The sequence below is a fragment of the Anomaloglossus baeobatrachus genome, chromosome 10 (genome assembly GCF_048569485.1).
Source record: "Anomaloglossus baeobatrachus isolate aAnoBae1 chromosome 10, aAnoBae1.hap1, whole genome shotgun sequence".
Lineage (NCBI taxonomy): Eukaryota > Metazoa > Chordata > Amphibia > Anura > Aromobatidae > Anomaloglossus > Anomaloglossus baeobatrachus.
Window position 1 is genome coordinate 62346511 of NC_134362.1, and position 15026 is coordinate 62361536.

Here is a 15026-nt window from a genome sequence, read left to right on the forward strand (position 1 = left end):
GGACCCCTAAACTATACTTGCACATGGACCCTGCAGTTTGTGTCCATCTCTGTTAGACTTTTGATGCTGCTGTGAGCACACAACTGACTAAACTTTCTGGATGACATTTAAGTGTGAAAAAAACCCTGAAATAATTCATTATAGTTGAATTTTAAATGAAATTCCATAATTTTAGGTAGTAAATTGTATTGGCAATGTATGCCGCAGTGACAGTATTATTACTATCACATAAATTACTTTTGTGGAGCAGACACAATACACAACACACTTTCATATGACTTGTAGAAATAAGTTGAATAAATGGTAAGTCGTCTTATCCTTCATGTTCAGGGTCTCTGATTGCTGACATGAAATTTATACTGCAAGAACTGAACCATGAGGTGTTGGTCAAGGTGACAACTGCTGGTCTAAAAATCAGAAATGAGCTCAGATCTGTTGTCATTTATCTCCCCTCACCCTCCTGTGGGTAGGATTAGAGCCATAGCTGGTGTATAGCAAAGGCTTCCATACGCATTAGATAAGTCGGAGGTACCTTCAGGATCGGCTGACAGTCTAATGAGTAGTGGACCTCCTGATTCTTTCCTTGACAGATGTCTGAGGAGAGAAGGATCCTACTTGTTGAATTTCAGCAGCTGATCCTTTTCTTTTTTCAAGGGATAACTCTCTACAAGAAGTCTGGCAGCTGCTCTCTCATAGAGACCACAGGATCCCTCAGCCAAGTGGTCCTGTGTATGGGGGACAGGGGGAGTCGGGAGAGATCGGTGTCAACATAACCATCATTCATCCGATATCTTAGGATGACCAAAAAAACACCAACTCCGCTCCGATGACATAATCCTAATTACAGTTGCATCGCCTACTTTTATAAATGCTCTCTGTGTAAGGTATACAGTTTTAGGATTTCTTAGCTTAGTTTCTTAGCATATTGATATTTCTATGTTTTTTCAGATATGCCTCATTCTTGCATTAACAAAGCAGATTGTTTTTGATACATATGAAAACTCACAAATACAAAACTTGACTACCATGATAAGAAAAGCCTACAACCTGTATTTTGGCTTCAGAATAGGAGATCAGGACAAGCGTTGGGCTCCACACATACACTGCAGTTGATGCGCATCACATCTTACCCAGTGGTTGCATGAGAAGAGGCTTTTTGCAGTCCCAATTTATCTAGAAAAAGCCACAGATTGCTATTTCTGCATGTTGATCCCCATTAGGAAAGGAGTTTCAAGGAAGAAGTGGTGGACTTTATAGTATCCAAATATTCCATCTGTAATATGTCCAGTACCATATACAGAAGGACTGCAAGTCTAAAAGCACCAGAAACATTTTCAGTTGAGTCAAGTGAGGAAGAAGAGGGCACTTGGTATCATGAAGCATCTTCCTCTCACGACCCAGACCTTCTGTCCGCAACCTCAGGTGAACCAAACCTTATACCACAAAGTGTACTGAATAATCTTGTTAGAGATTTGGATCTGCCCAAGAGTAAGGACTAGCTCTTAGGTTCTCGGGCACAGCAGTGGAATCTCCTAGCGGGCGATATTCGGATTTCATTGTTCCACAACCATGATAAAAATCTTGTTAAATACTTTTTAATGGAGGGTGATCTTGTGGCATGCAACAACATCAGCAGTTTAATGGAAATTCTAAAAAGAAGGCATAATCCAGGGGAACTGAGGCTCTTCATCGATTCATCCAAAACAAACCTAAAAACCATCTTGCTACATAATAGCAATGCGCTACCTTCAATTCCAGTTAGTTATACCGTCCATATGAAAGAAACCTATGACAACATGAAACCTGCTGAGGTGCCTGAACTATGGCCAACATATGGTCCCTCTGTGGTGACTTAAAGGTGGTTGTCCTCTTACTTGGTCTCCAGGGTGGATACACAAAGTACTGCTGTTTTCTGTGTGAGTGGGATAGTCGTGCAAGAGAACATCACTACAAGAAAAGAGACCGGCCTCTCCGACACTAGAGAGTAAAAATGTCCTCCATCCAGCACTTTTTGACCCAAATATGCAGTGGTGGTAACAAAATCTTTTTATCTTTTTAAGTTGGGCCTAATTAAGAACTTTGGGAAGGGAATGGATACAAATGCAAAAGCGTTCATGTGCCTCATGATAAATTTCCAAGGTTCAGTAAAGCAAAGATAAAGGAAAGAGTCTTTATTGGACCTCACATTCGTAAGCTTATTCAAGATGAGGAGTTTCTCCATTTACTGCCGGGCAAGGAAAAGGCTGCATGGGAGCATTCACATTAGTGGTGAATCATTTTTGTCGGAAACTCAAAAGGAAATAACTATGAAGAGTTGGTGGAAAATCACCTCAAAACATATAAGGATCTTGGCTGTCACATGTCTTTTATAGATTAATTTCTTACTTTCGCATCTAGACTTCCTCCACCAAACTGCAGAGCAGTGAGCAATTAGCACAGTGAGAAATTTCACTAAGATATTTAGGCTATGGAGAAAAGATATCAAGGAAAATGGAATCCATTAATGCTTGGAGATTACTGCTGGACAATTGTAAGAGATGATTCGATTCAAGGGGCAAGCAAAAAGGAGTTGTCAATGAATGAGGACCAAATTTTGTAGTTTCTGTAACTGTTTATGATTCACACTAGTGTTTAGACATGTTTTAATGATTTCCATTGTTTCAAAGTTTCCTCTTAGTACATATAAAAAATTGGCATAAAAAAAATATTCTGCATCTTTATATTTGCAAAAATAATAATGTTTCAAAGCACTGAACCTTTTATGCATTAATTTTATGTAGCAGTAAAAGGAAAACTCTTTGATATCACAGAAACAAGAGCCGACTACATTTTTTAATTGTTAGATTTGAATTGAGAAGGTCAAAATCATAGATAAATGGCTCATTCATAACCGAACCTGACAACTTTAGAAAATATGTAGCGCAGTGTTATCTGTGGAGATCTGGAAGACAAGGTATTAGCCCCGCGTGTCCACAAACCATTCTGCTTCTCATTTCTGTACAGATTTTTATTACTATTTTTAATCTGCTTCAAGTTTTCCTGATTTCAACATTTTTTCTTTAATTCTCAGCATCCTCCTGAGCTGCTTTTTTTTTTTTTAACATCCTTACATCTTGGCAGGCGCTGGATGCCCATAAAATCAGTGCTAATCTCCCAGCTTGGCACGCTCTGCGATTTCTTTGATTACAGAACTGGTGGCGTAGTTTAGCTTTTTTTTTTTTTTTCTTGACGAGCTGAAATAGATAATTACAACTATAAATTATAGTTGCATGGCAGCTTGTGTCCTCGATATGCTAATCGGTTATTGCTAACTCGTGCAGTTTGAAGCGCCACTCTTCATAAGTTACGATATTATACAAACGGAGGCATTTGGGGCTGAGAATAGAATACTTGACCCGTTCTCGTCATCTTCCAACTGAGCTCCAATCCCGATGTGATCCATGGTTTCCTTTTTTACCTGTTTATTTGTCATGTGATGTTCAGCTCTGCACAAACCTTTTGGAATGGTGGTGTCAGACACTGTTCACACTGTACAGTCTGACTAGCAACCTGAGTGTTCTAGAGTGTTCAGCCAAAGGCGGATGTCGGCTGGTTCAGGTTCACTGGTTTTCAGCTCTGCAGAATTAAATCCCTGCAGACTGGTGAGCAAGATCTAAATGCTCAGATTGTTGTGTGCAGCTGTCTCCTCCTTATATTAAGCACGCTGTTCTTCCTGTTTGTGCCGATGATAGCTTTTGCAATCCCGGTCTTGGTGTTTCTCCTGTTTATGGTGATTTGTGCTGCGCTTTTGAGTGGTGTGAGCATTCCTTTGTTGTGTGTTACTTCCTCCCGTTTTGCATTGACCCCAGTACACATATTGTCAATCCTGTGTGTTTTGAGCGCTGTGTGTACGAGTTTCCGTTCTCCCTTGTCCATGTTGTTTTGAGGGGTTTTGTCTTTGTGTTTTCAGCCCACCCTGAGGTTGTGGGAGAGGGGGAGTAAGAACAGGACAGGAGTTAGGGTCACGCTGGGGGCTTGAACCTGGCTACCATCAAACCTACTTTCGAGATAAGGCACAGTGCAGGGTCACAAGTCTTAGGGCCAGTCTAGGGGCCCCTGTCCTGTCTCAATATACCCCGTGACAATCTTGTAGGTAGATGTGTCAGAATCATCCTCTATATCTGATACTTCTTTTTACTGCCATAAGAACAGCTTTAATACCACCTGTAGGTCCGATCCTCTGCCTATCTATACGCATTTCTGATGACCGCTTTATAAGACTTTCAGCAGTGATATCTGTATGAAATTTATGCTTTAAGGCATTTCATATAAAAAAGCAATCATTTTCCTTTTTTATACCCCGGCATTGTTTTATATGGCAGCCTGCCGCACTTCATTCTATCACTTTCTAGTGCTGACCTCCATGTACAAATGGAGTCGATTGAACTTGACATATTGTTAGTCCTCACAAGGCCTATTCCCATCGGACTCCGTAGGTTATGCTTTATAGCATGCCTGAAGATTAGATTTTGCTCTTCTGTCAACGTCTTTCAGAACCCAAATGATACAGTCCTGATTTTTTGCATCCAAACCGGACAGTCCTGTATAATGGCGTATGCATAAAACAGTATCGTATGCACTGGTTGTAAAAAAAAATAATAATGCAAAATAAATGGTGCTTGTAGTAACTGTATAGGGAAGGAAAGATGCAGGGATTTCTATTGTTTGGACACACCACATCCCACGTCTTAGGAGCACACAATGCTGATCCTATAGTATCGATCCATATAACAGCATCACGTGTGCAATAATTGGCTAATTGGACAGTAGTGACAGCACAAAGCTGCTATATATGTCATATACAGTCCAAATATTGGATTTCTTTTTTTTGCGCCATCTGGTGTTCAAATGTATTGTTACAGTTCATTAAATAGCATGTGAAAACATATTGGGAAGGTATGGAGTAGGTATGCCTCACTGAGCCTCTGTGCCACACATACAGTGCGCCATATGCCACGTCAAAAAGAAGCATGCATCATCTGATGACAGACCAAATGGCCAGAGGTTTCATCAAGATGTAAATGAACAGGTGTGAGTCTTATGGAATATCGAAGGGGTTTTTCTTGTTCATTTTCCTTTTATTGTTCACAGTTCTACATGTATTTTTCATGAATATTGCTTTCTTGTTCCCTCTCGTGTCCGAAAAATTGTCATGGGGTGGCAGGGGAAAACAGGGCACTTGCCCTCAGGCTGGGGGGCCCGAGCTGTCCCTACTCCCAGAGATACGTCTAAAGGTGATGATGTATGGGCCGCCTTACTTACCCTGCTCCTGGCCAGCCCTGATCTAATACACCTCCTCCCAACCCCAGGGGAGGACCAAGACTGGAGTGGTGAACCCACAGATATGGACCATCTGGAAAGCCAAAACTCGATCACACAGCTAGCACACAAGGAGATCTAAGACAATACGTGATCAGGAGGAAATAATGAGCAGGGAGGTAATAACCATACGACGAGAGGATTTCCACAGCACACCAAGTAGCACACAGAAAAATCACCAGCAATAGGAACACAACAGCACATGGACCGGGTTAGCAAAAGCTATAATTGGCATGGGAAGACAGGTTCCTCCATCTCCATGTTGTGATTGGCCTCCCACAACATGTGATCCAAAAGGTAACTAGCAGGCTTGCAGAAATTAACTCCAGCTAGTCCGATCACTAATGATCACACAGCTAGTCAACGCCCGAGCCTGCCTGTGCAACTCAGAAGCACCAGAGAAAGCATATGGTGGAGTGTTAGAGTCTGTAGTCTGAACAGCGTCTGAAGCCGCCATGACACTCGGCGAGTTTACAGCCATCCCCCGTGTGACAAAGAGAAGGGCCCCAATTCATTAAGACTGGAGTAAGATTTCTAGGTAAAGAAACGCTGCCACTTTTAGTGAATTCAACAGGTGTGCATATCCACACCACATCTAACCTTGGCTTCTCCCCAGCTCCATTCATTTTGGCTGAGCTGCTTTAATCAGTCATAAAAAGGGTAAAATTCGCAACATTTTTACTCAAGTTGTGAAAAAAATGTAACTTTTTAAAGTGTTTTATGTGGCATAAATCCTTTGATCAAGCTGGGCCAAGGTATTTGGGTCTTTGATCAATAGCGGAACCAAAGCCCCTTTGTAGTTTAGTGCGGTGCCTGCCAAAGAAAATCAGAGACAACTGCTTGTCAAATGCATTTTTTTTTAACTCAAATTACTTTATAGCTACAACACTTATTAAACTATCCATCTAATCTAATTTACCTGATAACTTAAAGGAGTTGTCCGGTCTTGTAATGAAAGTCTGCAGTCACTCTGTATCACACATGACTGCAGACTTTTGAACCATAGATCGCTTGCACTGTGCACGGTCAGGATGCTCCGGTGCCGGCAGCGAGAGTGAGCAGTTATGTGACCACAAGTATGTGATTTGCATATATGCAGGGCAGGCACTTGCCAACTAGACATGCTTGGCCTCGATCAATTCACTTGTATTGACCAAAGCCACACACATTTAGTCGGAATGTGGCTGGACGTATGAAAATTGCATACTTATGATCACCCACTTTCGCCAACACCAGGGAATTTTGCCAGGGTGCAATGTCCACATTGGCAGGATTTATACGTCTAATGGAACCGTAGTCACATAAAGGGACTGTAGACTTTCATCACAAGACCAGACCGATCCTTTAACCTGTCCCTAGATGTTATCAGAACTTCTGGCAGCATATATCAGACTCTCACTGCACAATTGCATCCAAATATGTTTAGGCCTGTTTCACATGTCAGGGAAAAACGCAGACGTTTTTCACTGACGTGTTAAAAATGCACATGTCCCTCCATGTGCCGTGATTCACGGCACATGTGTGTTCTCCATGTGCTATCTGTGATCCGTGATATCACATGGAGATCAGTTATTCCAACCTTACCTGTCCGTGGTGCTGAATTTCCCTCTCTGCTGTATCCGGCCGCTGCTGTGTCAGTGCTGCTGCTACTTCCGGGTCGGCTGTGCAGTGCATATTCATGAGAGTAATTAGCCGGCATGGAAGCAGCAGGCAGCAGCGGCTGAACACCGAGAAGGTGAGTATAAAAAGCTTTTTACTGCAAAGACACGTTTTTTTCTGGTACGTGTTTCACTGATCACATCATTGTAAGATCCGTGGGACAGTTTGTGGGAGGCCAGAAAAAAACAGATATGTCTCCGTGCGGAAACATGGATACGCGTGTACGCCGCACAGGAACATGGATACGCGTGTACGCCGCACAGAAACACGGTCAGTGAAAAATCGCAGACCCATTATAATGGGTCTGCGTATGTCCGTGATTCTGGTACATATAAAAACTGTCACATATGTACCAGAATCACTGACCTGTGAAAGAGGCCTTACTCTGAAAAGCTCCGGCGTGTTGCAGACAACAAAAGGCACCACTCATTATTGCATTTGAGCCTTTTTTTTGTAATTTTTTTGTCTTTTCACCTGTTTTTTATTTGTGCTGTATTCTTTTTGAAGTGCGCCTTTTCAAACATATATTTTGTGTGTTCACCTATTTATTTTTTTGTTTTTTAATCTTGCCATCGGGGGGTTCTTTCCAGATGTTTTTGGCTAATTCATCACTTTTGACTCCTTAATGAGTAGCATTTTTTTTTATACAGTTGTATTCCAGTCTGCTTTCCCCTGAGTGATTTTATGTGCACCTGAAATTTTTGCATAAATTTGAGACATTTTAGCAGAACTTGTGACCGTAAGAATCTACTAACAGGTTCCCTTGAATACTTTGGGATCACAATGAGTCCTAACATGCCTTATAGTGATAGAAAGAGCGGATGTCACCCTAGGTATAGGGAAGTACCAAGTACACGGTGAAAGGGAAGGGAAATTCTGATTCTAGGGAGAGGGAAGATGGTGACCTCTGACTGAACCTTCTGCGGGTCCCTGGGGTCCCTCACCACCCTAGGTAGGTTTCGCACCTATGCGCCGAGCCAGATATCTGACCCTAGATAATCCCTAGTGCTGGACCCTAAATAGGGAACAGATGGGATGAGTCAACCCCACTAAACATCTATAGAAGACACAAGGGGGACACACAGGGGAAAAAGCATGAACTACTTCCCATTAGATGACTAAGCCGGCTAATTACTCTCATGAATATGCACTGCACAGCCGACTCGGAAGTAGCAGCAGCAGTGACGCAGCAGAGAGGGAGATTCAGCAGAGTTTTCAGCAATGATACCACAGAGGAGAAGAAACCACCTGCTTTCAACCTCGGCTTGAAGGAACTTAAAAAATTACCAGCACCAGTCCACAGGAAGGAAGGAGTATTTAGTATTTAAACACGAAGAGAATACTGATAATCAACAGCTGGGTGGATTTTGAGCTCCTGCTGGGTCCAAAAGGGAGAGAGATGAATCCAGCAGGAAAGCTGCCTGTACCAATGACAGCAGGAACAATGGAAAGTCAGGGAGCATTCTGCACAGCCAGACGCTGTGACCTTCTATGGCCAAAAACCACAGGACTGTCTGTCACATGTGAGACCGGATCATCAGAAATACAAATGTTAAAATAATTCAAAAATGGACTTTCCATAAAGAAGGACTCAATCTGACGCACCGTTGTCATCACACACAACATGTAAGGAGCAGAAGATAAAATTGAGCTGTATGAACCCCATAGCACGGCACAGACTCTTCCTCTTTTCTACTGATGCTCTTGTTTGTGACTGAGCTTCTTAACACACATGACTATTTCATATAATGGTTTCCTGGTGTTTTTCCCATTGCTGATTAGATTGCAGAATAATGTGGCAATTCTAATCACATTTGTAACCTGCAGGAGTTTATCAGGTGTCCTCCAGCAGCGCTAGTTACTATTTTTATTTCTCTCTGCTTAGTTGGAATAGGAATATAAAGAGGTTTGGTCATCAGAAGTGATTAGTCAGTGATATGCCCGCAGCAATCAGTGCAAAGTGATCGAAGCTTTATTAAAATACCAGTGTTTGTAGAAGACATGTTCATGTACAGTTGCAATCAAAACTTACAAAATGTAAAAATTTTCTATTTGCAATGAAGCAAGAACATTTTAAATAGAATTTATTATACCAAGTGGTGTCTAAAAATTCAACATAAAATGCCACTTTTCCTAACCAGTTTCAGAATTATTCAATCCCGTCTTGATAAGCGTCATTTAGGCCTAAGACACACGGTGAGAAAAATGGTGTGAGTGGAGTGCGATAAAAAAAAATCACATTCCACTCAGACCAATATTAGCCTGTGTGTCAGCACACATGAGCGATTATTTTCTCAGCCCTAATCGGACCGAGAAAACAATTGCAGCATGCTGCGACTGTAATGCGAGACTCTTTCTCTCTCACGCATTCAAGTCTATGGGGCGAGAGAAAAATCGCCCTGCACTCGCGGTACACCGGTGTACTGCGAGTGCAGGGTGAGAACGGCAATAGCTGGCAACGGAGGAGAGAGGGAGATAAATCCCTCCCTCCCCTCCTCAGTGCCGGCCCGCCCCCCGCAGCTTAGGTCCATTCGCACAGTCGGACCGCCATCGCAGGGACACTAGCATGACCCTCGGCTCTGCTGTACTGCCAGCGTTAGCCGAGTGTCATGCGAGGGGATCGCAGTAATCCCCGTGTGGCCCCAGCCTAATACATAAGCTGGCCTACACATGTTGTAGCTGGCTCACATTGCCATCAACTATCTTTCCAGACTCCCCCATAGACATGTGCATTTGGTTATACTAAGATCTCCAATGTTTTCAAAAGGAATAGCACAGAAAGCTGCTGCTAAACGTCTCTGGATAACAAAGGGTCAGGTGTTAAAATTCAAACTACCTGATCCACATCTCACCCGTCAGCGGATAGTCGGGAGGCTCCATGCACATTAGACTGTTGGCCTGTCACACAGTGTCTGGCTCAAAACTCGTCGAGTGTCAGGACTACTTCTGACGTTGTTTACAAGGCAGAGTGGGACACTCTAGACGAGGCTGCTTTTGTGTTGCACAGACAGGTTCAGGCGTTGACCAGCTGTGCTTTTGTCAGTAATCAGGCTTGCAGCAGTTAATTTCTGCTAGCCTGTGGATTACTGCTTGAGTCAAATGTTGTAGGAGACCTATCACAGTCGCCTCCGCCCTTTTTAAGATGGTGGAGTCTGTTTTGCAATGCCGATGATAGCTTTATGCGATCCCGATCCTTGTGCTTTATTATCCAGTTACTGATGAACCTCTGTGTGCTGTTAGGGTGTGTTGTGGAAATATTCTTGTTGTCTGATTATTTCCTCCCTTCCTCTTGTTTATTCATGATCATGTATTGTCTATACCTCAGTGAGTGATTGCTGTGAGTTTGAGTTTTGGTTTTCCCCCGTCTGTTTATTTGTGTGGAGTAATCACTCCTGTCCCGGGCCTCTTCTGTGTGGAGGGAGGGGGGCCACTTAGATCAGGGTTGTTCAAGAGCTTTTTCACTTTGAGGCCTATTTTAACCCATGGTAAGGTTTTAATATTAGAGAGTGTAGGTACTGTCCCAACTGGGTACACCTTGTCATTGGTGGGATGGCTTTATACTTTTTTTGTTCAAAAACACTGTTTACTAAGTCCCCTATGTTTATATGCACTATGCTTTCATTCAGTTACAGCAGGGTATTTGTCCACAATTTTTTCCCCTTGGTTTCTCTTTGTCCTATGGCCAGTGTGAACATGAGCTTACAAGCTGCGTGTATACCATCTCATACTCCAGTTCACTTTTTTGTTTTTATGCACATTAGACTGTTGGCCTGTCACACAGTATCTGGCTCAAAACTCATCAAGTGTCGGGCTACTTCTGACACTGTTCACACAGCAGAGTAAGACACTCAGTCTATATGATGCTTATTTTGAGTTGCATAGACAGGTTCAGGCATTGACCAGCTGTGCTCTTGTTAGTAATCGGGTTTGCAGGAGTTAATTTGCTCACCTGTGGATTACTGCTTGAGTCACATGTTTCAGGAGTCCTATCACAGTCGCCTCCACCCTTTTTAAGATGGTGGAGTCTGTTCTCCCATGCCGATGATAGCTTTATGCGATCCCGATCCTTGTGCTTTATTATCCAGTTACTGGTGAACTTCTATGTGCTGTTTGCTGGGTTATGGAAATACTCTTGTCTGATTATTTTCTCCCTTCCTCTTGTTTAGTCATCATCATGTATTGTCTATACTTCTCTGAGTGATTGCTGTGAGCTTGAGTTTTGGTTTCCCCTCATCTGTTTATTTATGTGAGATTTATCACTTGTGTCCCAGTCCTCTCCTGGGTGGAGGGAGGGGGGACCACTTAGACCAGGGTTGTTCAAGAGCTAGGGCAAGGAAGGCGGCCCAAACATGGTTACCTTCAGACGTACCTTTGGGATCAAGGTCAGCTAAAGTTCCCCTAGTCTGAGAACCAGTTTAGGCTCTTCTGTTCCTAGTGATCCTGTTACACCCCGTGACATAGACTTACCTGACCATATCGGCAGATTCAGCTGATTTTAGTCTAGTGTGTATATGGGCCTGCATGTGATTCTTGTCAGCCATCACAGACAACATAACCAACACTTCTTCTTGCGTTCCTGAGGAATCTCACCTCTTTCCTCATGGCCATTAGCTTCCAGTTCATCCAGAGATAATTTTCTTTGTATAAAAAAGGAAAACAATGTGCAAACATTCAGTGCCTTTGTACCTTTTTAAAAGTGATAGTAAAAGAAATGCAGCAAGATTTGGTGGCAGGAGGCACAGAAGTTTCAGTTTGCACAAGAAGTCGCATAAAGTACTTACGGTATCCATGTCTAACCTCCAAAACGTCACCTCTACTGACCCAAAAGCACAAGAATATATGGCTGCAATATGCTCCAAACCATATAAATAAGCCACAGACAACATTTGAGGATTCTGTTCTGTGGACTAACTAAAAACAAAACTGGAAATTCCTAGGGCCTCTGGGTCATTGGCATGTCTTGAGGAGGAAGAATTAAGCATACACAAAAGAACACCCTGCCTATAGTAAAGCATTATGGTAGCTTGGTGATTCCCGCAGTGAAGCATGGTGATGCCTACAGTGAAATGTTGCAAGTGCTTGGTGATGCCAAGAATGAAACGTGGCAGGGGCTCGGTGATGCCTATAGTAAAGCATGGTGGTGGCGGCTCACTGATGCCTACAATGAAGCATGGCGGTGACTCAGTGATATTTACAGTGAAGTGTGGTGGGTGCTTGTTGATGTCTACCGTGAAGCATGTTGGTGCCTTAGTGAAGCTCTGTGGCTGCTTTCCTTCCTGTGACAGAGGATACCTGCAGGGTGTGGAGAGCAAAATGGATTCAATCAAATATCATGAAATCCTACGAGAAAGCACCATGCCTTCTTTGTGTGAGCAGCTTGCCATCATTGGATCATCCAACAGGACAATGATCACAAGTACACCTCCAGGTCCACCAAAGGCTTGGCTTTAGAAGAATATATAGGTAAGGATGGCTGACCTTAGGGAGATCAACATCCAGCACCGCGGAGCACCATCACGTGTTTTCTCAACGCAGTGATTCTAGAGCAATGCTTTCTGGGAAATATGCAAAACAAGGAAGCCGCGGAGACACCATCACATGTGTCTCAATGCTGGCAAGTAAGCCAGGTCTTTCACCGGGAAGGAAAAACCACGGTAAGGGCAGTCTCCGGTCAAGGAAACCACCTATGCCAAAACATGGTATCCATCCACAGACAGCTGTTTCGGTGTATTTGCCCCTCATCAGTGTGGAGTAGGAAACTGGCTAGTGGGAGCAATGCCTAGTAGAAGACTATCACCGGGAAGGAAAGTTTAGTCTTCTACTAGGCATTGCTCCCACTAGCCAGTTTCCTACTCCATACTGATGAGGGGCAAATACCCTGGAACAGCTGTCTGTGGATGGATACCATGTTTTGGCATAGGTGGTTTCCTTGACCGGAGACTGCCTTTCCCGTGGTTTTTCTTTCCCGCTGAAAGACCTGGCTAGTTACTTGCCAGCATTGAGAAACATGTGATGGTGTCTCCGCGGCTTCCTTGTTTTGGCTTCAGAAGAAGACATGGAAGATTCTTGAGTGGTCATCTCAGTTGCTTGAATTGTACCCCATAGAAAATTTTGGCTAGTAGTTGCAGAAGGTGATTTCTGGATAGAAACCCAAACTCAAGAACTTTAAGGAACTAGAGGGCATTGGCCATGAGAAATTGGCTAAGACTCCTCAGAATGACTGCCAGACACCGGTGTCTTGCAATGGCGATGTGTCAGGTTTTCATCTGGTAAAAAAAAACAACTGGGCGCTACTTAGTCCTAAAGACGCAGTAGTCATTGAAAGTGGCATTTTGTGTTGAACTTGGAGAAAGTTCTTGTTCCAAGAGTTGTGCTGAGCTATATAACATATATTTCAGTTTATGAGACGCACCCCAAATTTAGAGAGAAAAAAAGGGGGTTTGTCTTGTAATCCGAAGGTGTCTTACCGGGTGGGGATTGGGGGGGGGGGGGGGGCGGCAGCAGTGGTGGAACGGGGTCACAGGATACAGTGGCGGTGTTGGAGCAGGGCAATGCTGCGGGCGGCGCGGTGGGTGTCCCAGATGCTGTCCCAGAAACTGTCAGAGGTATGGGCTTCAAAGAAACTGCACCCGTAGTTGGCGCATGCACAGATTGAACTATCTGCTCAATGACGAGCCGAGAGCTCATATGCGCACGTGCCACCTTCGGGCATTATTTTCCTTAAGTCTGCTGCTAGGAGATGAATGGGGTAGAGGAGGCGTGTGCGCAGATGAGTTCTTGAGCAGAGAGCTCCATCTGCGCACACATCGACTCCAGGTGCCATTATTTGAAGCCTGTACCGCCGACGGTTTCAGGGTGGCCCCTGCCTCACTGCCCACAGCACAGCGCTCGCAGCCCCAGCACATCCACCCCAGCACAGCGCCCACAACCCCAGCACAGCGCTCGCAACCCCAGCACAGCGCACGCAGCCCCAGCACAGCGCACGCAGCCCCAGCACAGCGCACGCAGCCCCAGCACAGCGCACGCAGCCCCAGCACAGCGCACGCAGCCCCAGCACAGCGCACGCAGCCCCAGCACAGCCCCCAAAGTTTTTGGGTGGAAAAGTGTGTCTTATAATCCAAAAAATACGGTAAATTGTTTTTGTTTGGTTTATTGCAAACAGCAGAAAGTTTGGACATTTTTGTAATAAATCTCATTTAAATGTTTATATAGGAAAGTGACTTCTCAAAATAGTTTCGTTGTAGGCAGAAAATTTTGGCGCATTAATATTTGATCTGCTTTCTGGATGAAAATTTCAGCGTTTTTGTTGGAACACAATGAACCTCTAATACAGTAGCTAAAATACAATAACGGTTTCTTTATAATTGTACAGTTATAAATCGTAGTTGTTCCGGCCTTTGTAATGTTTAATGAATATGTTTTATTCTTTTCATTATTAATAGATGGAGTCAGTTCCTCAATGGTAGTTATTATATGCCTAATGGCTGTAAAGCCAGAATGTCCTAAAATCACCCGAGGGCCGGAGAGGATTAATTTCACAGGTTTAATAGTCAAATAGGTTGTTTTATTTATTAAGGGAAAACTCCGTAGGAGCCAAGGCTCTGGGGCTACCCAGGACCAATTCATTATTGAAAAGATATCACTTATGTAATGTCCACATAGACAATGGTGCAGAGGAATTGAGAGATTTTATGACCCGTCCACACATCATGATTGCAGTACAGAAAGTGCTGAAATTAATTTCATTGTGGAAGTTATGAATAGACACTGTATCATAGACCCGGACAATCATGAGAACAACTAAGCACACCCTATTTGAATTCTATTTGCCATTGTGGGGCGGCACGGTGGCTCAGTGGTTAGCACTACAGTCTTGCAGCGCTGAGGTCCTGGGTTCAAATCCCAACAAGGACACCATCTGCAAGGAGTTGTATGTTCTCCCGGTGTCTGTGTGGGTTTCCTCCGGGCTCTCCGGTTTCCTCCCACACCCCAAAGTCATACAGATAGGG

The 15026-nt window shown here is 43.7% G+C and overlaps 1 protein-coding gene across 4 annotated transcripts in view; it reads left to right on the forward strand.

The window, feature by feature from the left end:
- TSPAN4 (tetraspanin 4) overlaps positions 1 to 15026 on the forward strand; it is a 732067-nt gene that overhangs the window by 386011 nt on the left and 331030 nt on the right. The gene's annotated exons all lie outside the window — the stretch shown is intronic.